The sequence below is a fragment of the Pelodiscus sinensis genome, chromosome 8 (assembly GCF_052426305.1).
Source record: "Pelodiscus sinensis isolate ZL-2025 chromosome 8, ASM5242630v1, whole genome shotgun sequence".
NCBI lineage: Eukaryota > Metazoa > Chordata > Testudines > Trionychidae > Pelodiscus > Pelodiscus sinensis.
In genome coordinates this window covers 10,554,623-10,580,668 of record NC_143059.1, presented here as the reverse complement: position 1 = coordinate 10,580,668, position 26,046 = coordinate 10,554,623, and positions in this window count along the sequence as shown.

Sequence of the window (26,046 nt, the reverse complement as noted above, 5' to 3'; positions counted from 1 at the left end):
TCAGACCACCCTAAAAGCAGGACTAAACTAGTGCACTTTTAGAGGCCAACCAACCCCCATCTCACAGCGGGGCTGCACATACTCACTTGCTGACCCATCTTCACTCCAGTTGTGTGGGTTTTTTAAGGGTGGCATCCTTCACCAGAGAAGAAATACAACAACTATGACGAGTCTCTTGGTACGTGTCTTCATTTCCGCTCTTTATTCCTCCATTTTCTTTCATGAAGCTGTCAAAACGACATAACTTGGGCCTACTCAGCGCACGCAGATGAAATTCCCAAATGGAATCAAATCAGGAAGAACGTTGATATCAATTGCATGTGGTGGACATGTCCACGTTCTGGCTAGGAGCAAGCCAAACACTGGGCATTCTGCCATGAAGGACCACAAAGATCCAGATGGGGAGAGGTCCTTGCATGGAGGCACCATGCTGGAGGGTTGAGCAAGAAGCGTCTCACCTTGAACAGCTGCACAGGGGCCACTTGTGGTCATGCTCCCTTTGCTCTTGGGAGGTGCAGTGACTATTGTTCCTGTTCCTTCTGGGATGCAAATCCACAGAACAGGGCTGGGAAGAGGCAGGATCAGGCCCTCCCCGCCTCCCCCAACCATCCAGCAGGGCAGGGCCGGTAAGCTATATTAACCTAATGGGGAGAACAGACTGTATCCTCATGGTGCAAGAAGCAGGTCCTCTCTACACAGTTGGCTCAGAAGCTCAAAGCTGCTTAGAGGACCTGAGCCAATGCCCACTGAAGTCAATGGCTGGCTTTCCAATTACTCCCAGAGGTTCATAGTCTAAAAATGAATTGCTGCAGCTGGAGGGAACAGAGTCTCCAATGCAGATGCTCCTTTGCATGCATCTGCATTTGAGCAAGATTCAGTGGCTATGTCTATGCTGCAGGAGAATGTGCCTCCCAGTCAAGGCAGAGACAGACAGACAGACAGACACACACACACAGGGTCTATTTAAGCCATTGTGCTAAAAGGAGCATGGGCATTGCACTATGGGAAGCTGCCTTGTGCTCCCAAAGCAGTGAAAACACTGGGGTCCACATAGCCCAGCTGATCTTTTTAGCTCTTTAGTGGAGCTAGTGCCTACCCGCCAGCTGCAGCACAGACACACCTGAACATACATTGTGAAATGCTTCAGGACAGCCAGGCACCGACAATAAACACTGCCTGGGCTGGATTCTCTTCCAGAAATCTTCTTGTGTTACAAGGAGCATCTCAGACACCCTCTCTCTTCATTTGCATCTCTTCCTAACATCTGGCCTGCACCAGGCTTGCAAATAACCCATACCCATTTAACATCACATCACCATTCCTATATCCAGCCTAAGACACCACACCATCCTCCGAGACCCTTCAGGCAAACTTATCTGGCATTTACCTTTAAGGTCTTAAGCTTCCAAGAACAAGAACTATGGCTTCATTTTGGCCAGTGTATAACTAATAAGATAGAATTATATCTTATGAACCTAGAAATTGCGGGACACATCAGATCTGTGGTCTGTCTTTTCTAATTTCCTGTCTGACAGTGACAGCAGACCCTTTTAGATGCTTCACGGGAAGATGAGGGAACCCCACAAGTAGGCAGATGTTGGATAATCTAGCCCTTACATCTCTGAAGCAGGAGGTTTGATAATGATTGTTCAGAATGTCTTAGACTGGCTGCATCAGAACCTTCAAGCAGTCATTTAAAAAAAAATCAATGAATCCTTCTCCACTCTCAGTGAGTCCTGAGTGAACCAACACACGCAATTTAAACTTTGTTTCCCATTCTTTGGAGTTAGACATCCAGCCCCTACACACACAACCTCCCCGCCCCTGTACTATAGCTTCCCAGTCCCTCCACCTTTCCCAGCAGGTAGGAAGCATGTGTATGTTAATTAGCAACATTTTGGGGGCGTCCTTTCTTCTACCCTTATGCTAACAGCTGTGCTGCAGACTGACAGTAAAAATGTCTTGGCATTTTTAGCTCTCACGGTAAGCTTTATCACCTCACTGTGCCTGTACCTCACACGGAAGCAAAATAAAAGAGACCCATGTCAGTGCCTTCCCAACTGGGCCAAGCATTGTGGCTCATATCAGTTCATAGAGTTTGTAAGGAAAGAGGAGACAGGAATTTAGGAAGGGACTAAAAAGGGGGTGTAGAGCAATAAAGGCCAATCAATGAAAGCTAGTTGCTGTAAAGCATGACTCATGTCTGAGCATAACAGGCATGCTGTTAACAAATGCACTGTGTGCAAGAATACATATTGGTTGGGACAGCAGGGAAAATGCTAGCTACAAGTTAGACCTGTTACCTTGCTTAATTTTTTATATAAAGACTTTTGCCTTGCAAGCTCAATAATGTTCCCTCCCCCAACCCTAGTGATATTTAAATATAAAGTTCTAGTCAATAATGCATTTGATACATAGGTTTGCTGCTTAGGAGGGAAAGGAACACTAAATCCTGCAACAAACACAAAGGCTGAAATGCTTAGGACAAGCCAAAGGTACTTCATGGCCCTTTGGTCCCAAGAAGTAGGCCACGTGTTTCAGTGAATACATAACAGCTGCTTTCTTACAAGTAGAAGGAGGGTTCACGTCAGAGGACTTTATTTTCATGACACACAAGATTAAGCCAAGATGGGAACTTTGAAGCAGCAGCAAGGAAGAGAGGTTGGGACATCAGTCCTGCTCCCTTATCCTAGTAACGTAGAATGTGGAAGACAAGTTACAAAATTCAACATGCTAATAATGAATCTTCTTTTCCTTCTGACTATCTCTGACTACCAGCTTCCTCTTCCTATTTCACACTGTTCTTCAACTGCACACACACAGAACAAATATATAAAACCGAAAGACCTGTTAACGGGTACATTTCTAAAATGATAGCCATGTCTAGGGTGATAAGATCTCTGCTGTTGCAGTGTGCTATAAGATATACGCATACTCCGTAACATTGAAATTAAAGTTATAAATAGGCAAGGCTCAGATCTAGGACTTATAAATAGTGAAAGAAGATGGAGCTGCTTTTCTTATATGGGCCATTACAGTTTTACAACCAAATACTGTAAATCAAGCACTGGTATATTCCAATGTTGACTCCAAGTCAACAATTTTATAACCTACATTATGGCCCTAGTCTTTTGGGAAGGATGCTATGGGGCAGTTGTATCATGTTACCTTATTGCATTAATTAGAAGCAAGTGGTCTGAGCCGAAGAAAGACAATTATTTCTGGTTTAAAACAGTCTTATATGATTTGAGTGACTTTTTGGTTTAGCAATGCAGAGGTTATGCAACCCCCCAATTTTATAGGCGTCTTAGGAGACATCCAAAACTTTATTTTAAAAAATTCAAGTGTTTGGATAATTAGGGTGCCACACAGCTTACAGAACTGACTAGCCATTCAGAAATTAGTGGACTAGCCACCCTGGAGATTAGGAATGGAATTCCACTCTTGTGGATCTTAGGCAGTTTTCAGAAGCAGAGTTTTGATCTGCGACAAGGAGGAAGTGGTTTTGACTACCAGAGTAGTACTAAACCTCCCATTGACTGCAGTCATTTAAGTGCCCGAACAGGTGATAAACAATGCCTCAAAAAGTGGATATTCAAAACTAGAGCCATCCAAAAAAATCAGTGCTATTTTGAAAATCTTGGCTTTAAGCACACTGTGTGCCTTGGTTTCCCCATGTATAAAACAGGGACAACAACAGCACCTATTATTTATCCCATGGCGTCAGGGGATAAATAATGTAAATTTTGATACTGAGAGGTGACCGGATTGGCTAACAGGGGAAATCCATGGTGAACTAAAGCACAAAAAGGAAGCTTACAAAAAGTGGAAACTTGGACAAATGACCAGGGAGGGGTTTAAATGTATAGCTCAATAATGCTAGGAGGTTATCAGGAAGGCGAAAGTGCAAGTGGAATTGCGACTGGCTAAGGATGTGAAGGATAACAAGAAAGGTTTCTACTGGCATGATAACAAGAAGAAGGTGATCAGAGAAGGTGTGCGGCCCCTACTGGATGAAGGAGGTAACCTAGTGACGGATGATGTGGGGAAAGCTGAAGTACTCAATGCTTTCTTTGCCTCTGTATTCACGGACAAGGTGGGCTCCCGGACTAATGCGCTAAGTGACGCAAGATGGGATGAAGATGGACAGCCCTTGGTGGGTAAAGAACAGGTTAGGAACTATTTAGAAAAGCTAAACGTACACAAATCCATGGGTCCAGACTTTATGCGTCTGAGGGTACTGAGAGAGTTGGCAAATGTCATTGAGGAGCCTTTGGCCATTATTTTTGAAAAGTCATGGAGATCGGGAGAGATCCCGGATGATTGGAAATAGGCAAATGTAGTGCCCATCTTCCAAAAAGGTTAAGAAGGACGATCCAGGGAACTATAGGCCAGTCAGTCTTACCTCAGTTCCTCAAAAAATCATGGAAGGGATACTTAAGGAATCCATTTTGAGGCACTTGGAAGAGAATAAAGTGATTAGGAATAGTCAGCATGGATTCACAAAGGAAAAGTCGTGCCTGACCAATCTGATCAGCTTCTATGATGAGGTAAACTGGCTCTGTGGATTTGGGAAAGTCAGTGGATGTTATATATCTTGACTTTAGCAAGGCTTTTGATAGGTCTCCCACAATATTCTTGCCAGCAAGTTAAGGGACTGTGGATTGGATAAATGGACAGTAAGATGGATACAAAGATGGCTATCTAGAAGGCCAGGCCCAGCGGGTAGTGATCCATTGCTCGATGTCAGGATTGCAGTCGGTTTTTAGCAGAGTGCCCCAAGGTTCAGTTCTAGGACCGGTTTTGTTCAATATCTTTATTAATGACCTGGATGAGGGGATAGATTGCACCCTCAGCAAGTTTGCGGATGACACTAAGCTAGGGGGAGAGGTAGATACGCTTGAGGGCAGAGATAGAGTCCACAGTGACTTAGACAAATTGGAGGATTGGGCCACAAGAAATCTGATGAGGTTCAACAAGGACAAGTGCAGAGTCCTGCGCTTGGGATGGAAGAATCCCAAGCATTGTTATAGGCTGGAGACCAACCAGCTAAGTAGTAATTCTGCAGAAAAGGACCTGGGGTTACAGTGGATGAGAAGCTGGATATGAGTCAACAGTGTGCCCTTGTAGCCAAGAAGGCTAATGGCATATTTGGTTGCATTAAGAGGAGCATTGCCAGCAGATCCAGAAATATCATCATTCCCCTTTATTCGGCTCTGGTTAGGCCACATCTGGAGTATTGTGTTCAGTTCTGGGCCCCCCACTACAAAAAGGATGTGGACACATTGGAGAGGGTCCAGCGGAGGGCAACAAAAATTATTAGGGGGCTGGAGCATATGACCTATGAGGAGAGGCTGAGGGAGTTGGGTCTGTTTAGTCTGCAGGAGCGAAGAGTGAGGGGGGATTTGATAGCAGCCTTCAACTTCCTGAAGGGAGGTTCCAAAGAAGATGGAGAAAGGCTGTTCTCAGTAGTGACAGATGGCAGAACAAGGAGCAATGGTCTCAAGTTGTGGTGGGAGAGGTCCAGGTTGGATATCAGGAAAAACTATTTCCCTAGGAGGGTGGTGAAGCACTGCAATGGGTTCCCTAGGGAAGTAGTGGAGTCTCCATCCCTAGAGGTGTTTAAGTCTCGGCTTGACAAAGCCCTAGCCGGGTTGATTTAGTTGGGATTGGTCCTGCCTTGGGCAGGGGGCTGGACTTGATGACCTTCTGAGGTCTCTTCCAGCTCTATGGTTCTATGATTCTAGGTACTATGAAGGTTAAGCCCTCTGTAATTATATACAGGCAGTCCCCGAGTTACGCGGATCTGACTTATGTCGGATCCGCAGTTACGAACGGGGCTTTTCTTGCCCCGGAGGACGGGAGCGGCGGGACGCTCAGATGCACCACGGTCCACCGCCCCCGTCCTCCGGGGCAAGAAAAGCTGCTCCCCGTCTCCCTGGTCTGCAGGGAGACGGGGAGCAAAGCCTTGGAGCACGCCCGCAGCGGGACAGCCCGGGCGCGCTTGAGCTGTCCCCCTGCGGGCGTGCTCCAAGGCTTTGCTCCCCGTCTCCCGACCAGCAGACCAGGGAGATGCGGAGCAAAGCCTCGGAGCACGCCAGCAGTGGGACAGCCGCGGCACGCCCGGACTGTCCCGCTGCCCGCGTGCTCTGCGGCTTTGCTCCGCGTCTCCCAGGTCAGCAGACCAGGGAGACGGAGCAAAGCCATGGAGGACTTGGGCGGTCCCACCACCCCCGTCTCCCTGGTCTGCTGGGGGGGGGAGGTGCAGCTAGTGCCCTCCCCCCAGCAGACCAGGCTTTTCTTGCCTACCCCTGGGGTAGAGCAGCTGGGGGCTGCCGGGTTGGTCCCGCAGCGCCGCTCCGGGCCAACCCGGCAGCACCCCAGCTGCTCTGCCCCAGGCGTCCTGATTCAGCCACTGCTGGTCAGTTTCAGCAGCGGCTGAATCAGGATGCCTGGGGCAGAGCAGCTGGGGTGCTGCTGGGTTGCTCCAGTAGCGCCAAGGAGCCGCGCTACTGGAGCAACCCAGCAGCACCCCAGCTGCTCTGCCACAGGCATCCCAAAGTCAGCCGCTGCTGAAACTGACCAGCGGCTGACTACAGGAAGCCGAGGCAGAGTTGCTCTGCCCCAGGCTTCCTGGAATCAGCCGCTGATCAGTTTCAGCAGCAGCTGACTTGGGGATGCCTGGGTTTCTTAAGTTGAATCTGTATGTAAGTCAGAACTGGTGTCCAGATTCAGCCGCAGTTGAAACTGATCATTTTCAGCAGTGGCTGATGCCAGTTCCGACTTACATACAGATTCAACTTAAGAACAAACCTACAGTCCCTATCTTGTACGTAACCCGGGGACTGCCTGTATTATGATTAAACATGCAGTATTATTTTTCCTTCAAAAGAAAGGACTGAATTGCTCACAAAAGAGCATTTGTTCACAGTAACAAGTTTATTGGAGCAGCAGTTCAAGACAGAAGAAACCACTGAGCCTACACCCAACACCTTGAAGAATAAGAACCACAGCAGCCCCCCAAATGAAAGATAGCAGATTCTGATCAGTCAAATGAGCTAGGGTTAATAACAAGGGCCAGAGACCGAAGTTCAGTTGAAGAGATGCATCCTTGGCTTGCCAGAGCATAGTCAAATAACCTACTAACTGAAAATGATGGATGCAACATGGGGCGGAGCTGAGGGCAGGAAAGAGGGGCATTTGGCCCCCAAACTGCAAGCTTTGGGTAGGCATGGAAATTGCCCCCCCATTGGCCTGACTGGAGCTGCCCCTCAAACACAGAAGTCAAACTAAGCCAATGCACTTACTCCTAACGTGGGCTTTGATTGACACCAGTAACAGAAAAGGCACCACCTGACATGAAGGTCCAATTAGAAGATCTGAAATGTGAACTTTGAATACTTTGTGTATAGAACATTCAGTGTCTACCGGAACACGTCTACCTTGGCGGTGGAAAACAGCAGCTGCTTAGCAGAGCACAAGCAACGCTATACAGCATTTTTAGGACAGGAAGTCAAGAAAATTTTACCTTCCAGTTTACACAGAAGAATTTCTTTGCTGCCCCTAAAATGGCACATTTGACAGTGCACACATATTCCACAGCAAGTATCTGTGTCAACGCCAAATGCATCATCAGTCAAGCTGGAAGGGCACCAAGTAAAATGGTGACTAATACAACATCAGATGGAGCAGAGATCAGCTTACTTTCCAGAGTGGGGCGGTTTCTAATTAATGACATACATTTTAGCCAAGTTTGATGTTTACTAAATGGAGGCACACAAACCAGTTTACGACCACTCTCTCTGGTTAAGACTTGTGGTGACTTAAACACACTGTATCCCTGCCTTATATCACACGGCTCAGAAGAACAAGTGGGCTGTGAGATCTCTCTAGCGTGTAGGGTAAACTCACAACATCTGGCTAAACAATGAGATATGCTCCCATCAGAACCTCATCATGCAGAGCGCTTTGCAATTAATCCAGTCTGTTTTACCTCAAAACTGCCATAGCTCGGCCCCACAGTTATAAACCTTGTTGTGTTTGTTTTCTATGCATAGTTTGTATTTATTGTCTTCATCAAATGGAATCTACATTTATTTTGCATTTTTGGAGGGGGAAAATCCGCATCAGATGGCATGAAACTCGTAAGTAGGAATGCACAGATACATTACAGTTACACACACAAATATGTTAAAAACATTATTTAAGGTTGCAAAGTCAAGCACTCAGTTGCCACGAAATGACATAATTGTTGATTGGCTACCAGCGGCATTAGCGAGGGGGGATAGTTGCCCCAAGGTACCAGGCTAAGGGCAGTCAATTTAGTCCCCCTCTGCTTCCCCTGTCATCTCTTGGCTTGCCTGCTCCTCCTCTTCCCACCACTGGCTGGAACCTCCTCCCTGCCCCCAGCCCGCCCCTCCTCTATCTCCGCAGGTGGGTTAGTGTGTGTGGGAGCCTGGCCCCAAACTGGAGGGGCAGGGGAAGACACGGTACAATCCTCCCCCCCCCCCCCCCCCCCCAAGGTTGGGCTCAGCTGTGCTCCAGGTTCCCGACCCTGCCGTGTGGTGGTGGCAGGTGCAAATTTTGCCTTTGCCCCTGGATACATAACACCCTCTGTTGGCCACTCACATTTAACTTTGCCCTCTTGTGCATAAACACGATGATACTGTCTTCGGTTGTATGTTCATATACTAGACAAACTGCACATTTTCCAGAACCTGAGCACTTGGCCAGTTTGGGGCATACTGGCACAGGGATGGCAAAAGGCATATCTCTGCCACACAGGCATTTCTGCCAAATAGCAAGGTCCTGGGGTGTGGGGATAAGGAAAGAGCCTAGCTCCATCTCTTTTGTTTGTGGATCAGCCCCTGGCCCCGCGGGGCTTTCTAGCAATCAGCCTAGTGTCACTTCTTACTGGGCTTCTCCACAATAAACTTTACTTTACACACAGGCTTCACTCAGTGCAGACATCAGTCCTTAAGGTCTGGGTTGTTTATTATCTACATTACACACCAAACCCCAGTACCTCAGCAAAGTCCAATTCAGTGCTCTGCTTTTGACAAGCTACTCCCAGCCCTACCTGCCTGTAGTCTTGTTTCCCTGGTGTCTTCAGCTCTTCCTCTTCTTCAGCCTGCAGGAGCCTTCTAGCTCTTTCCTGCTCTGTTTTCTGAGAAACCAGCTGCCCTCTATCAGCCCCATCATGAGTCTATTAATGAGGCACCAAGGGGCTAGACCAACTTTCTCTTAGAGGGCCCAGTCCAGGTTTAAGCATTGAAACAATCCAAAAAATAATTTGCCAATTGACTAGTCAGATATTTTAAGACACTAATTTATTAGAACAGTAACAAAAAAGGATTAACACTTCCTGGCCTCCAAGGGTATGTCTACATTGCATTCCTCTTCCAAGAGAAGAATGCAAATGCAGCTGAGCGAAATTGCAAATGAAGCAGGGATTTGAATTTCCCATGCTTCATTTGCATAATCGCGTCCGGCCGCTGTTTAAAAATACTCTATTTCAGAATAAAAAATGCTGTGTAGACGCAGTTACTTCGAAAGAAACCTTTCTTTTGAAATAACCGTTAAACCTCATTTTTTTTAGGAGCAAGGGTTATTTCAAAAGAAGGGGTTTCTTTCACAATAACTGTGTCTACACAGCGTTTTTTATTTTGAAATAGGGTATTTTGAAATAGCGGCTGGATGCGATTATGCAAATGAAGCATGGGAAATTCAAATCCCTGCTTCATTTGCAATTTTGCTCGGCTGCATTTGCATTCCTCTCTCGGAAGAGGAATGCAATGTAGACATACCCCAACAGACTTCACTTGAGATACTTATGTCTAATTACAAAAACCAAATTGCTGTGTTGTTTTTTTTCAAGAAAGCTAGAAAAGCATGATCAAAAACAAATGCAGGCCACTGGCTACATCAGAGCATTCTTATTGAAATGTTTGGCTGGGGCCAAACAACAAGTAGTCAAATGACATTATTTGACTAATTAATTGAGCTGCTTAATTCTGACAGGTGTTAACAAAATGTGGTATCATTGATACGCTGTTCACTCTACTTGTTTCTCCTCTTCAGATTATGAGCTCCTTGCATCAGGGTCTGCTTCTTTCTATATAACTCTATAGTACCAAGCACATTTCAGGCACTTCCATAATGTCAGTAGTAATACCTAATATATATATATTTTAATTTCTTGTCTTATCACATCACCTAAGACTCCAGAAAATGGACCCAGACCCTCTTGTAGTAGGCACTGTACAAACACAGGGGGAAAAAAAAAGGAAAGAAAAAAGAGACAGGCCCGGTTTCAAAGAGCTCACAGTGTACATAGAAGAGAAGGGACAACAGATGGATATAGGCAGATGGAGGAGTATAAGGAGAACAGGACACAATAACACTAAAGAGTCTTATAATTAAGGTGCTGCAGTGGAATATCTGTCTATTGATCTTAGGTACTTATATGGCCCCCATAGCTGTACAATCTTTAATATTACCTCAGAACATGCCAGTGCAGTAGGGAAGTACTATTATTATCCCCCTGTTACTGAAGGGCAGCTGAGGTATAGAAAGGCTAAGTGACTTATCCTAAGTGACATACTCATTCCAGCTCTCCTGTGTTCGCTGCTCCACCACAAACTTCTTTGAGAAGTCACTTATTTCTGTTCCTCAGATACTTTTCTGTAACAGGGGGGAGATAATATCTTCTCTATTTAGATTGCATACAGTGGCTGTCTTTTGCATGTTTGTACCAGGCTCGGCACAATGGACCTGCGATCTCAGTGGGACCTGTAGATGTTACTAAAACACAAGCAATGTGATAATATGGCATCTTCACCTCAACTATATCCCCAAATGCCAGGGACCAGTCTCCCCCTTTGTTGTACAGTGTCAAAGAGAGCAGAAGCTCTTCAACAGGGTGGAAACAGACCTTGCAGTGCAGAGAAAACTGATCAAAGGCTAATGTCCTATGTCGCCGAGCAGATGCCCATGTGTGCAGTAGCAGAGGCATGCCTACCCTGGTGCTGAAAGGGATAAATTGTAGCTTGAGGGGACATACTTACTCTTGCTCTAATTGAGCTGGCATGCTAAAAATAGAAGGTTAGCTAAAGGGGACACAACAGCAGGGAGGTCTAGCTGCCCCGAGTCAGTACGTAGGGTCTCTGATATTATACGCAGGAGGAATAGCCCCTCCCACTGTTTGCACACCCATGACTACACTTCTATGTCGAGAGGGTTAGCTCGATCAGCACTAGCACTGGTATGTCTCCTTAAACCGGAATTTCACCTCCCAGCTCCCGTACAGATATGTCCCGGAACTGTCTAGGACCATCCAGTGGAGGGGGCTTGCTGATGCAAGGCATGGGACCATGTCAACAGGTATAATGTACTTGGCAAATTGTCTTATGAAAAGGTGAAAATACGATAGTGCAGACTAATTCTCATTCAGTAGCTTCTGAATATCCTCAGAGAGGGCACAAATGCCAGCAGGAAAGCCTATTGTGTAGGACATAGCCATAGAGTAAGCATTTGAAATTATACAAAGATTTATGAGCTTAACCCATACACTTCTCTATATATCACCCCCTTCAAATTCTGCATCACCACTTGCTGAGGGAACAGGGCCTAGGGACTGACTTAAAGCTTTTTTTCTGAAAATGCTGCATTGTTAACATAAGAGGAATGGAATTGAATTGGCCATGTTTGTTTTTTTTAACGAGGATATTTTGATGGTTCAAGACTTATCTGTATTTTGTGTAGCATTTCCTTTTCTAAGCGTGGCCAACTCTTGCTACTGTATCACAAATCTTATGAAACTGAATGATCCCTGCCTTCATAAAATTGAAGCTCCTCGAGTTGTGATATGCAAGAATTTCAGCTTTTATTATTTTTTATATAAAGATTCTAACTTTCAGGATTATTGAGGAAAATATGCAAGTGTGTCCCTTAAAGGTTAAATAAGCAGAAGGAAATATAAACAAAGAGCTTAACATGTATTGTGCTTAACATGTCATGCTTTTCAGAAGCTTGACTTAATGAGTTTTGAATGTTTGGTGTTGACAATACTGTGGTCTTTTCCAACATCTAGTGGAGGATAGTTCTCACTACAAAACAATGGCACACAAAACAAAAAAACCTCTTGCAATACTTAGGGTTGCCAGGTATCCAGTTTTGAACCAGACAGTTCAGTATTTAAGCTTTCTGTTCAGGAAACAAATTGAGAAAATATAAATGTCTGGTATTTTCTAAATAAGATGTAATGTAGATTGTGATGTAATGTCAAGTGTGGCCGGTATTTTTGTTGAAACCATCTGGCAACTCTAGCAATGATTTGCTGAAATTGCTCATCTTGAGGAGAAACGAAGGATGAACCAGAGAAGAAATAATCCCACCTACTAGACTCCCACACTGAGAGAGAAAGAGAGAGAGAGAGAGAGAGAGAGAACATTTCCCCCCCACTCTGTCGCCAAATCAAGATTGAGGACATGAGACGGTATTAAGATAAAACCAGTTCATATTGCTGCAGCCAGCACTTTAGCTGGCCAGCAGATCAGAGAGGGTGGCTTTCTCCATCCCAAAACTTGGTAGTGTAAGAAGACTAGGGGTATTTTATCAGACCCCTCCCCCACCACCCACACTCAAGGTGGCGTGCAAGGTCGTAAGCAAGCAGCTCCAATCCAGAATCAGAATTGTGAGCCGCTGTACTTCAGAGACATGGTTCCTTTCCTGCATGCCACTTGGTTGCTGGGAGTTGTAAAGTGTGGTTGGCCCACATCACACACCCCTCAACTACTCTGACCAGTCAGTTAGAAATGGGTGTAGCTCATTTCCTGTTCACTTGCTCCATTGAGGAAACAAGCAGGTGAATAGCTATCCTTACTCCCAGAAGAGCAAAGACCCAGTAGCCCACAAAGGATCAAGGGAGTTTTTCTCCCTCACACAGACACTTAGTCCAAGTCAAACCTCCTTATGCAAGAGAGCATCCATACTGCAAAAGCGCATTGAAAAAGTGATGCGCTTTTGCAGAAGACAGTGTCCAGATTGCATGGATGCTCTCTCGAAAGAAAGCGCTGATAGCTATTCACAAAACGGCCACCAGGGCACCCGTGCTTTTATTGATAGAATTTTTTGCACAAAAAAAGGCAGTTCCCCGTCCAGAAACCCATTTTTGTGCAAGAGTGCTACGCAAAAAGGAGTTATTCCTCATAGAAAGAGGAGTAACTCTTGTGCAAAACCCCCCATTCTGTCAATTTACTTGCGCAAAAACGTGCTTAAGATGTGGATGCTCCATACGTTTTTGCGCAAAAATGGCCATTTTTGTGCAAAAACTCTGCAGTCTAGATGTAGCCTGAGTTACATATAGCTGAAATTCAATTAGCTAGACCACTAACACACCCCCAGAAGTGTTGGTTTACATGTGGAGAAACTAAGGCACACTGGATTTACGCAACTTCCCTGAAGGTCAGAACTCAGCAGTTTGACTCCAAGCCCCACCTGCTAGACCAAAAGGCCACATTTCACTTTTCATATACATCCTTCCTCATTTTCTCCAACATTTTAAAAAAAATGATAAAAGGATTCAGTACAATAGTGTTTGAATCCCCTGGCTTAGATTCCAAAGTCTAGCACAGAGATGAGAAGGACAACACAACACAATTATGTGAACAGAGTTGTTCAAGCAGCTGCAGATTATTTATGCACCACATTTCCAGAATCTATCATGTAGAAACACGTGCGGTGCTTATAAAATATTAAACAGTTGACATTTTTTCCACTCTGTGAGCTAGGTCTGATATTTCCTTTCTAACATGCATTTGGAAGTATATTCATATCGTGGGCTTGTCTACAGTCATGTTGCACTTGGTTACTTAAATATGTTTTACCCCCTCTCACCTGATTTAATTAAATGAGAGCAAATTCCTATATAGGCTCACTTGTATTGGGAAACTTGCCCTGCAGTGGTTTAGCTTGCTCCTGTAATGTCTGATCCAACCCTCCTGAGATTTGCAGCTCAGGTTCTAACTGTTTTCCAGACCAATATAAAGCAGGTTTAAAGCTGATTTAGGAATGTCCACATTCCCCGTTGCACTGATTTAAAACAGATGCAACTTCCTGTGCCGGCCAAGCCCGCGAGAGAATCTCCTTTTGAGAGACTCCCTCTAGACTGATTATCTGGCTCTTAAAGAAAGTGCTGCTAACACTTCAAGCATGGCTGCCTAGCTTCTCCTGGCTTGAATCCTCTCCCTACCAAACCGAGGCTCTTTTCTGAGATCACTGTTAACATGCCACGCAACTGTGCGTTGTCTGACCTGATCTGGAGCGTAAGCCACCCGGGAGCACCAGTCTCACAAGATTTGAAAAGCTGCAGCGTACCATTAGCATTATAGTCTGCCACTAGGGTGCTTGCACCACAAAGTTTTACAAATGAGCCTGATCATTCAGGCACACCACAGCCGGTGTTCCCTGTGAGCTGTGTACTTGTGCAGCCGCGCAGGGGACATTCAAATGCTTCCCAGATGATTAGCAGAGCGTCCACAGCTGGCAGCATGTGTGTTTACCGCTGGGCCTGGGACACAAAACAAAATGGATTCTGCATGTGGATGGAAAAAGTCCACACATGGATGGAAGAGTTTAGAGGGAGCATTGACCACAGCCCTTGGGTTATGGATGAATGGGAGGCTACCAGAGTTAATTCATGGCACCTAAGAACACAGACCTGCCTCAAAAATCATTAGTATAGGGCGTTGGAGGATGTTTCTGGTGATAAGGGATGCAGGAGTTGCTGCTTGGTACCACTGATACATCAGTCTGCTTAACTGTTCCATTGTTTAACCTGGAAAGAGGGATGTAAAATCCTGTTTAATCAGTTACCCAGTTAACTGTTATGTTTAACCAGTTAAATGTTATGTTATGCTGACTTTGTTTCCCTTCCTGCATCATGATTCTGTTTACTGTGTAAAAGCTACTTAAGTAGGACACATTTCTGTATACTTAATCTTTGTGACCTTGTGGGTTACAGCCCATGCAGAGTCTTGATTAAAACTACATTCAGGGAGACTGCATGTGCGTGTTCAGGCATGAAACAGCCACCTCCCTAATCAGGGTCTTACATGCACACAGCACCTTTCATCCCACAGTACTTGACGCACATCCTAACACCAGAACCTTACCAAACTGGACCTGTTCATGGAGTATGCAGTCACCGTCAAGCACCCAGTACAACATGGCAGGAAGGAGCCATTTTGGCTAAGGACATCTGAGTGAACTGCCAGCTATAGTACATTAAAGCCCAGACAGCATCACAATTAAATATTTCATACCAACAATGCTCCAGCATAGCCAGATAAATTCTTGGTACTGAGATTGATATAGGAAACCCTAACTCTATTGACATTTCCTTACACACCCATTAAAGCTAGACCATATTAAAAACCAATAATCCTGTGATTTGACACACTGGCAATTATGGGCCTGATCAAATGCTTGTTTAAGTCAAAGGAAAGACTCACACTGAATTCAGGAACAGGGATTGAAACCTGACTCCAGATTCCTTGTGTAATTGATGGATTTCCACTCCATACGGCTGAATGCAGGGCACTGCATTCAGCCGTAAGGAGTGGAAATCCATCAACTACACAAAGAAACTCGCACAGATCCAAACAGACATCATCTTCCTTGCACTGCATCCAGATTCCTTGTTCATCTTCAACCAGAGACATTTGCACATTGTAAAATTTGGTCTTTGTGCCTCCCTCCTTGCAGAAAAAAGGCAAAGCCCCTCCCCAAAGCAATCCCCAGTTTTTCCCTCTCCTCCGAGAGGGATTCTTCAAGATTTTGTCTCCATTTGATCACTCATGCCAAGAATGATAAAATAAGTCCTATACATCTAAGGTTTTGAATAGATAGCTGTACAATGTAGAAAAGCCAGATACATGATCATGTAAAAGAGACAGTATGGTGCAGTGGGTAGACAGCACACTGGATTGGGACTCAGGACGTGCAGGTTTTGTTCCTGGTCCTGCCTGTGACCTTGGACAAGTCACTTCACTTCTCTGTAGCTCTGTTTCCCTCCCACCATTTGTCTGTTTTGGATAGGGCTTCCAACAGGAGGGCCAAGGGGACAGCTACTCCAGGGCCCGATGATTTAAATGGGTCTGGGGCTTACTGCTGGAGCTCAAGGCGGTGCTAAGTTCTGAGTGGGGGCAGCTAGCCCCACCCCTTCTGCCACATGGAGCCAAGCTCCTCCATTCTTGCCCAGAGTGTGGGGGAGTTCTGTCATCAGCCCTGGTCCTGTATATATATACACACTTTAAGCCTAATTCAAAACCCACTGATGCCGATGAAAAACTCTTTTTAGAATTAACAGGTTTTGGATCTGGCCCTGAAGGAGTAGCCTGAATTCAGCTATGGTGTAAGCCTGGATAACTCCCACTTATGTCAATTGTAATTTGTGCAAGGGTTGAAATTGGCTAGCTCTCTTTATTTTAATGAGCTGTGGGCATAAAACAGAAAGGCACTTTGTTATGCAGTTTCCCTTCCACCGTTTTATTAACTGCGACAAGCAAGTCAAAGTGCACCCAGCCTTGTAATAGCTTATTGTTTTAAATACCAAGTGGCTACATCCCCATCTCCACTCCATCAGGGGTTCCACCTCCGGGTTTGAGTATTGGCCATGTTAGCTCACAAGGTATGAGCAGAATTTCTGAAAAGCCTTTTAAAGCCATTAGAGTATAGGAGCCAGAACAGCAGTGAATATCGACTGCCTTTTGGCCCACCTTGTTATACAATTAATTTGATCCAGAAACTGAGTATTTACAGGGTAATTTGCAATCCGTAAACTGTTAAGCACAAAATGGCACTCTTTAAGTCATTAAACACAATTCACCTTCATTACAAGCACAGCTGGGATTCAGGGATTTCTTTTTGTCTGTGCAAGAGCTGTGAAAAAATGGTTGTTGTCACGAAGATAACTTCTACAGAAGTTAATGGAGTCTAATACCAAGTATAAGTGATCAAAATGATGTTTGATCAACACCACCAACCACAAAATGTTCCTTCCCAACAAGAATCTGGTGTAACAAACTAAGCTCATTAATGCATACAGGAATTCACCTTTAAAGTGTAACTTCAGGAGCACAAAGCAGCTAATGTGATTGCAGTCAAATAGCAATTAGGTTTCATCAAGACTGAAATAATGGTATTTTTCTTCATGCAAGATAAACTGTTAGTTAAGGGATTATATCGTTGTTTCACATGCTCTCTGGTTTTAATAATCACACAGACTCAAAGAAACCAATAGTGGGGTGCTTCTCGGTATGTTTAAATTATCACAAGAAGTAATTTCTAAATCCCTGTCTGAAAAGTACACATTTTTAACTCTTGTTGCAGGACTTCATAAACACAACTTTTATTTCTCCCCACTCCCCTTTCTCTCATGCAAACATATAAAAAGCAAAACAATATTTTTTCTAAAACATCAAGGGCTAAAAAGTTAGGCCATGTCTTCACTCAGTGGAAGATCGATGCTGTTGTGTTTGATCTTCTGGAGTTCAATTTAGCTGGTCTACTAAGGACCCACTAAATCAAACTCAGAGGGTGCACCTGTCGGCAGCCTGTATGCCTGTTCCTGTGAGAAGTAAGGGAAGCCAATGGGAATGTTTGCTCCCATCAGCCTTCCGCTGTGGGGTCAGCAGGGAAACTCAATGTACAGTATGCTGAGTCCAGCTATGTAATGAACGTAGCTGGAGTTGCATATCTTGATTTGACCTTCCCCTTTGGCATAGACCTGTCCTTAGACCAATATTAGGTAAAGTCCTTGCAACTATGTTGATTTATATCCGCTGAGGATCTGGCCTGGGTTCCTACTGGTAGAATCCCACTAGTGTTTTATGGAAATGTCTGGGCAAATAGGTATCCTCATTTGTGGGCACAAATTGGGCAACTGCATATACAAACAGCCAGTTAGAGGTCAATTAGCAACTGGTGCCTGTGATTTCCTGACTGTGCGCAGTCTAAGAGCTAGATTCAGGAGCTCACTAAGACTCATTTTTAGAGCAGAAATGTAAAGGAGGTTACTCCACCTCACCAATTCTCTAGAAAACACCAGTTGTAGAAATTCTACTTATGGGTGTTCTCTAAATCCATGCAGAACAAACAAAAACACCATCCCAGTTTTTATGACAGCCCATTTTTCTAAATTTGGAGCCTCAGAGAACCCCAACAAATTCAGAGCAAGATGATTAAGTCTGGGGATTTTCCCACAGCAACTTTAATTCATCTGAAATATCAATGGAGTTTGGAAGAGAGTTTCTCATTCCCTGATAGGAAAGAGTGAATAAAGTCTTTATGTTCCTCTTGCTATTGTGTGGCAGGGATTATCTGAATGACCCTGTAGCAAAGCCATTCAATACAATTTCAAATTATTCCCCACCCCCGGCTTCCAAACCCCATGTTGATAAAAATAGCCGTTAAGTTACCAAAAGGCAACATATTTATCTTTCATCATTTACAGCACTCAAGCACTTAAAAATGTCTCGATTTTGGTCTTACCTTGAACTGGTTTACACTGTAGGGAGCAGGGCTGGTGTAAATTTACCAGCCTAGGTCAATGCGGGGGAGTGTTCAGCTCTGCTCCCTGCCCCTCGAAAGTGCAGGGCCTCGGGCAAAAGGGGTGAGCCTTGGGGCAGCCAGCCCTCAGCGCTGCTCAAACTGTGCTTCACCTCCCGCAGCCAGCCTTCAGTGCTGCCTTGGGCTCTGTCGACCGCTGCAGCTGTGTTAGTGGCAGTGGTAGGCCAGAGACCTGGGTCCTTTTAAATCACCAGGCCCTGACAGCTGCCCTCTTTGCTCCCCCTCAGCAGCCCTGGTTGGAAGCGAAATCGGAATACAACTGTTACAAACTCCAGCCCCCCTCGCATCAAGACCTGGTATTGCGGTGTTCTACCACCGTTTCCCACGCCCCCAGCTCTTGAGCCAGGACTTCCCAAATTCACTTTTTCAATAGCATGCTTCATCAGGCTCCTTTATTAAAGCAAAGCTAATTCCAAAGTTAAAAGTTCACAGAGTCCAAACGTGATAATGCAGAACGCATCCCAAATCATAATCCGAGGCTCTTCCAAGCAAACCTACAATAGTGTTCTAACCACACCCTTCTTAAAGGCAAGAAAACAAATTGGATTCCTTTCCTCGGCACCCATTTTATATGCCCTCTGCCCTATTCTTGAGCTCTGCAGATTCTTTTAGCTGAGCACTATCTCTCAGAAGATTATCCTCTCTTGCAGCTTCTCTTCCTAATTCCCCCTTTCCTGTAGCTGTTTATAAGGAACATCTGTCCACTTCTCAGCACCAGCTAAACAGTGAAGAAGGTTTCCTGAGCCACCCTGTTACACTGGCCCTACCTTCTGGTGGCTTATACTTACTTGGTTGAATTCATGTAGTACACCCTATATTGGATGCAGAATATGAATGAGCAGGTGGTATTTTAAAAAGGCGAGCAATGTGTTCCATGAAGGAGTTATGTATGCAGCCAGCTTCTTCATGGTGGGCTACAAAGATTTGCTATGAGTAAACAGTTATTTACATGCAGTTAACTGATTGATCAGATTTGCCCAGGAAGTCCACTGTAAATAGCAGGGAGAAAAGTGGGGAGGACTCAGAACCTCCCAAACAGCTGTGACGGGAGAAATGGGAGGGGTGGAGTAGTGAACATCATGTTCCAGCACCCCAAACTTCTCTCAATGGATCTGACTGTAAATTAAATTCATTCTAGGAAATTAATTTTAAAAATCCCATATTTGTATTTAGTATTAGCATTTGTGATGTTCTGTTCCATTAAAAGTACTACACGGAGATAAACTTTGCCTACTAGCTTCTTTTATAAGGTGGATTTGATTTGGCCTGTGAACCAGATCCAAACAGTGCGATTGGTACGATCTTTTTAGCAGTATGCAGTACATTGCTGTTTGCTCAGCCAGCTCTGCCTCGCAAAACAATCCATCTATAGTATGGCCAGCCCCTTGTGATTATATTGCGAGTCTCACAATATTTAGTATGTTGGTGTGTTTTAAGCTCTAGCTCAGCAAGTATTAATTGAGAATTTCAGGGTTCAGTTTTCATCCAAGTTTCTATGCCCCATGGTTGGAGGTAAAAGCTTGAAAACTACGTGGCAAATAAGGAGAACCTAATCCGCCCCCCCCCCACACACCCCTCCAAATCTCATGATTTTTAAGCCAACTTCAAGAGTTTTTGAGGCCTGACTCGTGACCTTTGAATACTTGGGAGTGGTCAGGAAAGAAATAGCAGCTCTCTCTCACAAAAACTATTATACTTCTCAACACTATTAGTTCCTATAAAAAGATGTAAAAACCATAGGAAACAATTATATATCCTTCAAATAATACTGAAGTGGGAAAATATGGTCTGCTTAAGGATCAGAGATAGCTAAAAGGAACCATAAAACCAAGGGTCTGGGTGATAGGCTGTGTAAGTTAGAAGTGATTCTTGCTTTTACATTTACATAATAGAGGGTTGTTGAACTTTGAAAGGACACCACCAACTTGAAGTCTAGTTAATTATTTAAAAGCTGCAAATGCAGTTTCAGCCACTACATTTGCCCCAGAATTCTAAGAAAGATTACTTCAAGACTCACAGAGGCATTCTGTAATAGTTTACCCTTCTGCTGTGCTCCAACCATTAAGAATTCACTCCTGTGAGATAGGTATTATATTGTTATGACCATATTACAAAAGAGTATACTGAGGAGCAGTGAGGTTTATCTCACCCAGTGCATCAGAAGCAAAACAAGAAATACATCCACCATCCTCCATTCAATCAGGAAGCCACATTTCCTCCTTGTAGTGAAAAAATAAATCAGAGAGCTTCTTTATTGACTTTGTTCTTCCTGATAGAGAAGGAGGTTCAGGTGAGAAGCTACTTTCCAGTCTCTTGCTATGGTTCTCTGAGATATCATACAATAAACACAAATATATTAGACCTAAGTCTCACCTATCTTTCCCAAGACTAGCAATGTTGAGTTAAGATCCCTCATTTTTACCGGCAAGCAATGGTCAAATAATATTAATCCCCACTCCCACCAGATCCTGTAAATCTACAGGAGTTTACACAGAGTGGAGGAAAAAAATAATTTACCAGTATTGCCTAACTTCAGGAACATGCTTAAATCCTGTTGAAGTTTATGAGCTTAAATGCTTTGTTGAATTGGGACGACACTTGCACTCAATATTGTTTTAGAGACTTTTAAAAGGCAAACGTTTGTTCAAGGCAACAGAAAAAGTGACGAACTTCCATGGCCATGTAAAAACAGAATTTTAAAATTATTTTTCTAGGAAACTAGGCCTTGATTTTGCATTTGAACCACACTGCAACCCATTAATTTTGTCATCCTAGACAAATATTAGTTGGTGTAACTACAAGTTGTCTGTCTAAATACTCCCTGCAGGCTCAACTATGGTATGCTTCACTTCCTGTCCTGAGCTGTTGCATGACAATTTGCATTGTGTTTGTTACATTAAATGGCTGTTTTTGCCCTGGTCCAGGGGTGGCTAGAGGAGGACAAAGTGATTCTGGATACAAAATATATCATTCTATAAAGGCCTTTAGATGTATGATGTTAGATATTATTGTGTTGCATTAGTTTATAATACCTATAATCTGATTCAAAGTTTAATACATACTAAACGTTGCAGATTCTGTGAAAACAGGTATAAACTCTGAAGTCTCTGTAAATTTCTAATGAAATATACCGTGTCTTCTGGCAAACCCTTGAATAACCCAAATAAGCAACAAAACTGGCCATTAATACATAGTGAAAGTTTGCGATAATAAAATGATTTAAAAATGAGAGTTGATGTGAATGACTGCTTTTCTCGTTGTAAGGAGCAACATTAACTTCTTATGAAGGGTTAGATAAACATTTACTTTGAAACCTAGTATGGAAGTTTTGCCATGCGTCTGTCCAGTCTTAAGTGCTTTGCTCAGAAATAGTGATCCGAAAGTGCAGCTCAAAATTAATTACAAAATGAAACTCGGTGCCTTAACTGAGTATTGTAAAACGTCAGCCATTCCTAAGTTCTAATTACAACACATACCATAAGATGATTCCTTACATTCACTGAAGTTTACTCCACTTGGAGTATTTTCTTCCTTTGTCTGCATCACATCCTGTTTCAACCCCTCCACTTTAATGGGATAAACCTATTAAAAGTCAATCATTAATTCCTAAGGGCACAATTCAGTACAGGAGAAATTACCTCTATGGCTGCCTGATGCAAGAACTCCTGGCTGTCTTCTGCAGCTGAAGAGCTTAATCAAAATAACTTATGTTGAATTAATAGACGGAACACTTTGCAGTTATATGGCACTTTCTTATTTTAGGCGCTCCGAGCTTTAATTAGTGAAGCTTCACAACACTCTATGAAGCATGTGCTATCTGCGTGTCATGCATGAGTAACTGAGGCACACAGACTCAAACAAGGCTCTCCACGGTCACATAGCAAGTCATTGGTAGATTTAGGAACGGAACCTCTTGGGAAGACGGATGGCCTGTTGATCAAACTATCAAGTTTCTAATATGGCACCAAATACTAGTTGAACAACTGAACAATTGAAGTTGATCCTCAGACTCCCTCCTCTAACCACCAAAGATACACCCTTTTCTTTAGTGCCTGAAGAACCTCAAAGTAGATATTCTGTGCTATTCCCCAACTGTAAACCAGCACAGACCCAAATTCCATCCTGTCACTGGTTGTGGCAAATTGCTAAAACTCCCTACATGCAACTCCCCAGATCAACGTCAGGACAACCAGGAGGATATTTCAAGCCTCACAGAGTTCACAGACTGCATACTTATTAATTATACTTATCTAGTCATATAGAGCCCACAAAGAAAGGATGAGAGGTGCTTTACAGAACAAATCTAAGATGTAGTCTTTATCCCCAAGACCAGGATTTTCAAAAGCAGTCACCAAACTCGCGTCCCATTAAAATTCATGGTAAAATATTCATTGACATCAATAGACGCATACTTCAGCTAACACTGGGCAAGTTACAGAGTCTCATTCTTTCTGTCTGGCCCAATGAGTCTTTCATTATTTAGCTACAAATGCAACATCTTTGATATTGGGCCACAGAAATAGGGATCATGAAAATGACTCTGCAGCCAGGGGGTTAGAGATTCCCAGGGTTCCAGTGACTTTACTCATTTAGCCACAGTGGAAACTGTGGAGAAATTGAGGGGCCACACATCAGAATGTACTTATCTCCAAGTGGCTAAAGGGCACACACCTGGGACGGAGCAGTGCCCTGCTCAAATCCTTTTCCCCCTTGAAGGCAAGCTGATCTGAAGTTCTCCCACAGCCCATGAGAGTATCTTAACCATTGGGCTAAACATTATGATATAGGGGACTGATCCCATTGGTGTGCTCAGAGCAGGCTTACCACATTAGGCCCTGCACATGAGGTATGTGGAGGCAGGCGAGCCAACAGCCTATGCAGGCCCCTGAGCAAGGGTGGCCACGGACGGGTGGGGAGGGAGGGCAGTTCCACACTCCTGAAAGGGGTGGGGCCAAAGGCTGAAGGGGTGTGGTCAAGGGCATCCAGCCTTCAGTGCTACCCGGAATGTGCCACTCTAGTCCCCAGGCAGCCTGGAGCATGGAGCCCCCCACCCCTAGCCCATAGCGCAGTCCGGAGTGAATAGTGCTCCAGCAAGGATTTAAAGGGCTTGGGGTTGCCACCACTGCTATGCCGGGTCCCAGAGCAAATGCCCCCTTTGCTCCTCCAATAGGCAGGACTGTGTGGAGGAACACCTATCTTCTTGTTTGTGCCTCGCGCATTTGGATGCCTGGGCATGGGACTGCTGTGTGCATGCACAGAGGCAGAAACATAGGTGCCTAGGTAGCTTTTACTGCAAAAATTAGATGCTAAGTGATTGTAGGTGTCTATAGGGCAGCTCAGCAGGGGTTTTGTGCTTCCTGCTGGGGCCTGATTCTGGGATTTAGGTGCCTAAAATGGGAATATGGCATCTAAGTCCTTTTGTGAATTCAGCCCCGAAACAAACAGGCATACATGAGGAGTACCAGGAATAAAATAATGCAATAATTTAGGCTTTTTAGGAATCATTCTTCTCGGGCATGGCTTTATGTGGGTGTATAGTCGGCTTGCCTCCTGGAGGGGTTCTCCTCTTCCACGTCGGGGGCAGCCACTCCGACCCACTACCCTATCCCTTTAAGGCAAGCCCAAGTCCATGCCTGGCCTTCCTTCTGGCGGGCGGCACACCTGCGTGTCTACATAGGCCCAACTCTGATTCAGGGTGGGCAGCAAGTCCACATGCCCCTGTTTGGGGGTTAAGCCAAACCCTGATTCAGGGGGTGGTACCAGACAAACCCAGAGTTAGTTCACAGTTTAGCCCGGCCCTAGAGCAGGGCGAGGTAACACCCAGAGTCAGTTAGGCCAGGCCCTTGGTTCAGGGCATGGCAGCAAACAACCACAGTTAGGGTTGGGAGGCTCTGGCCCTCAGTCAGGGCTGGACGGCAAACAAGCCCAGCTGAGTTCAAAAGGAGGCCAGGCCCTGGTTCAGGGTGCGGCCGCAAACAAACAGTCATAGTTAAGGATAAGCCAGGCCCTTGATTCAGGGCATGGCAGCAAACACACACTGTTTTGGGGGCTCCTTTTTCAGGAGGGGTGCAGGCTAATTGCCTGTGGTAGTGGCGAGGGGGAGACTGCCACCAGGTAGGAGGGTGGTGATGCAGGGGGAGTGCAGGTCCACCCACTCCACTGTGCCCCGGCCCAGGGCCCTAGGAGCAGTGGTGCAAGCTGCTACGGGCTCAGCGGGGGCTCCAGCCAGAAACTCGCTGGCCTTGAGGCCTTAACAGCCCCCACTAATCCCTGGGCCACTTCCCATCTTCCCCTCAGCTGGTAACTGGAGTTCCAGCAGTGCAGGCAGGGAGTCCAGGGCAGGTTCGTCACACTGGAGCCCCAGGGGTCTGGCTCAGTCCTCGGCGGCTTGCAGGTCAGCAGAGCTCAGCTGGATCCCTGAGGCAGGCGGCATCGGGTGTCTGGACCGAGCCTCTGGGGCAGGCTCTGTTGGGGCCTCAAGCCACCGCCCCGGTCTCGGCAGCGGCTTCTCTCGGTGCCTGGGCAGGGGGTGGGGCATGGAGTCAGGCTGGTCCTCTGGGTTCTTGTCCGGTTCTGTCCAGGTAGGTGGGCTGGGTCAGGCCTCAGCCCCCCAGGAAGAGAGCAGGTCGTTGGCCTCTGGCCTCAGATATGTAGGAGGCCCAGGCCAGGCCTCAGTCCCAGCCTCCTAGGCTGAGAGCCCTGAGCAGGCCTCTTGTCCCTCTGCTGGCTCAGTCCTGACTGAGTCTGCTGGCTGGGCTTTTATAATTCTGGCCCTGCCCCCTGGCTTCCGGTCAGGTGGCTGGGCGGGGTCAGCCTCAGCCCAACATGGTGACCGGAGGGGTTCCTCCTCCGTGTCAGTGGGCGGCCACTCCGACCCACTACAGGGCTCTAGTTTTGTAAATTCCACTTGCAATCTATGAGCTAATCTGTCCACTTATATCAATAATCACCTATTTTTTAATAAACATGTAACATTTTAATAATGAAATAATAATTAGCCCAAGTAGGATTCCCCGAGAGAAAGCTAGAATAGCATCTGGGAGTTTATCTCAAACTCACTTGTCAAAGAAGTAAAGCACTGAGGTCCTCCTGCCTAAGGGTATGTCTAGACTGCATCCCTCTGTTGGCAGAGGGATGCAGATTAGGCAGGTCAGCATTGCAAATGAGGCAGGGATTTAAATATCCCACACCTAATTTGCATAAAAATGGCCACCGCGTTTTGCCGACTCAGCACTTTGTCGGCAAAAAGCAGCAGTTTAGAGGGGGATCTGTCGAGAAAGAAAGCCTTTTTCGACAGATCCCTTATGCTTCCTGCAAGGAGGCATATTTAAATCCCTGCCTCACTTGCAATGTCAACCTGCCTAATCTGCATCTCTCTGCCAACAGAGGGATGCAGTCTAGACATACCCTAAGTGT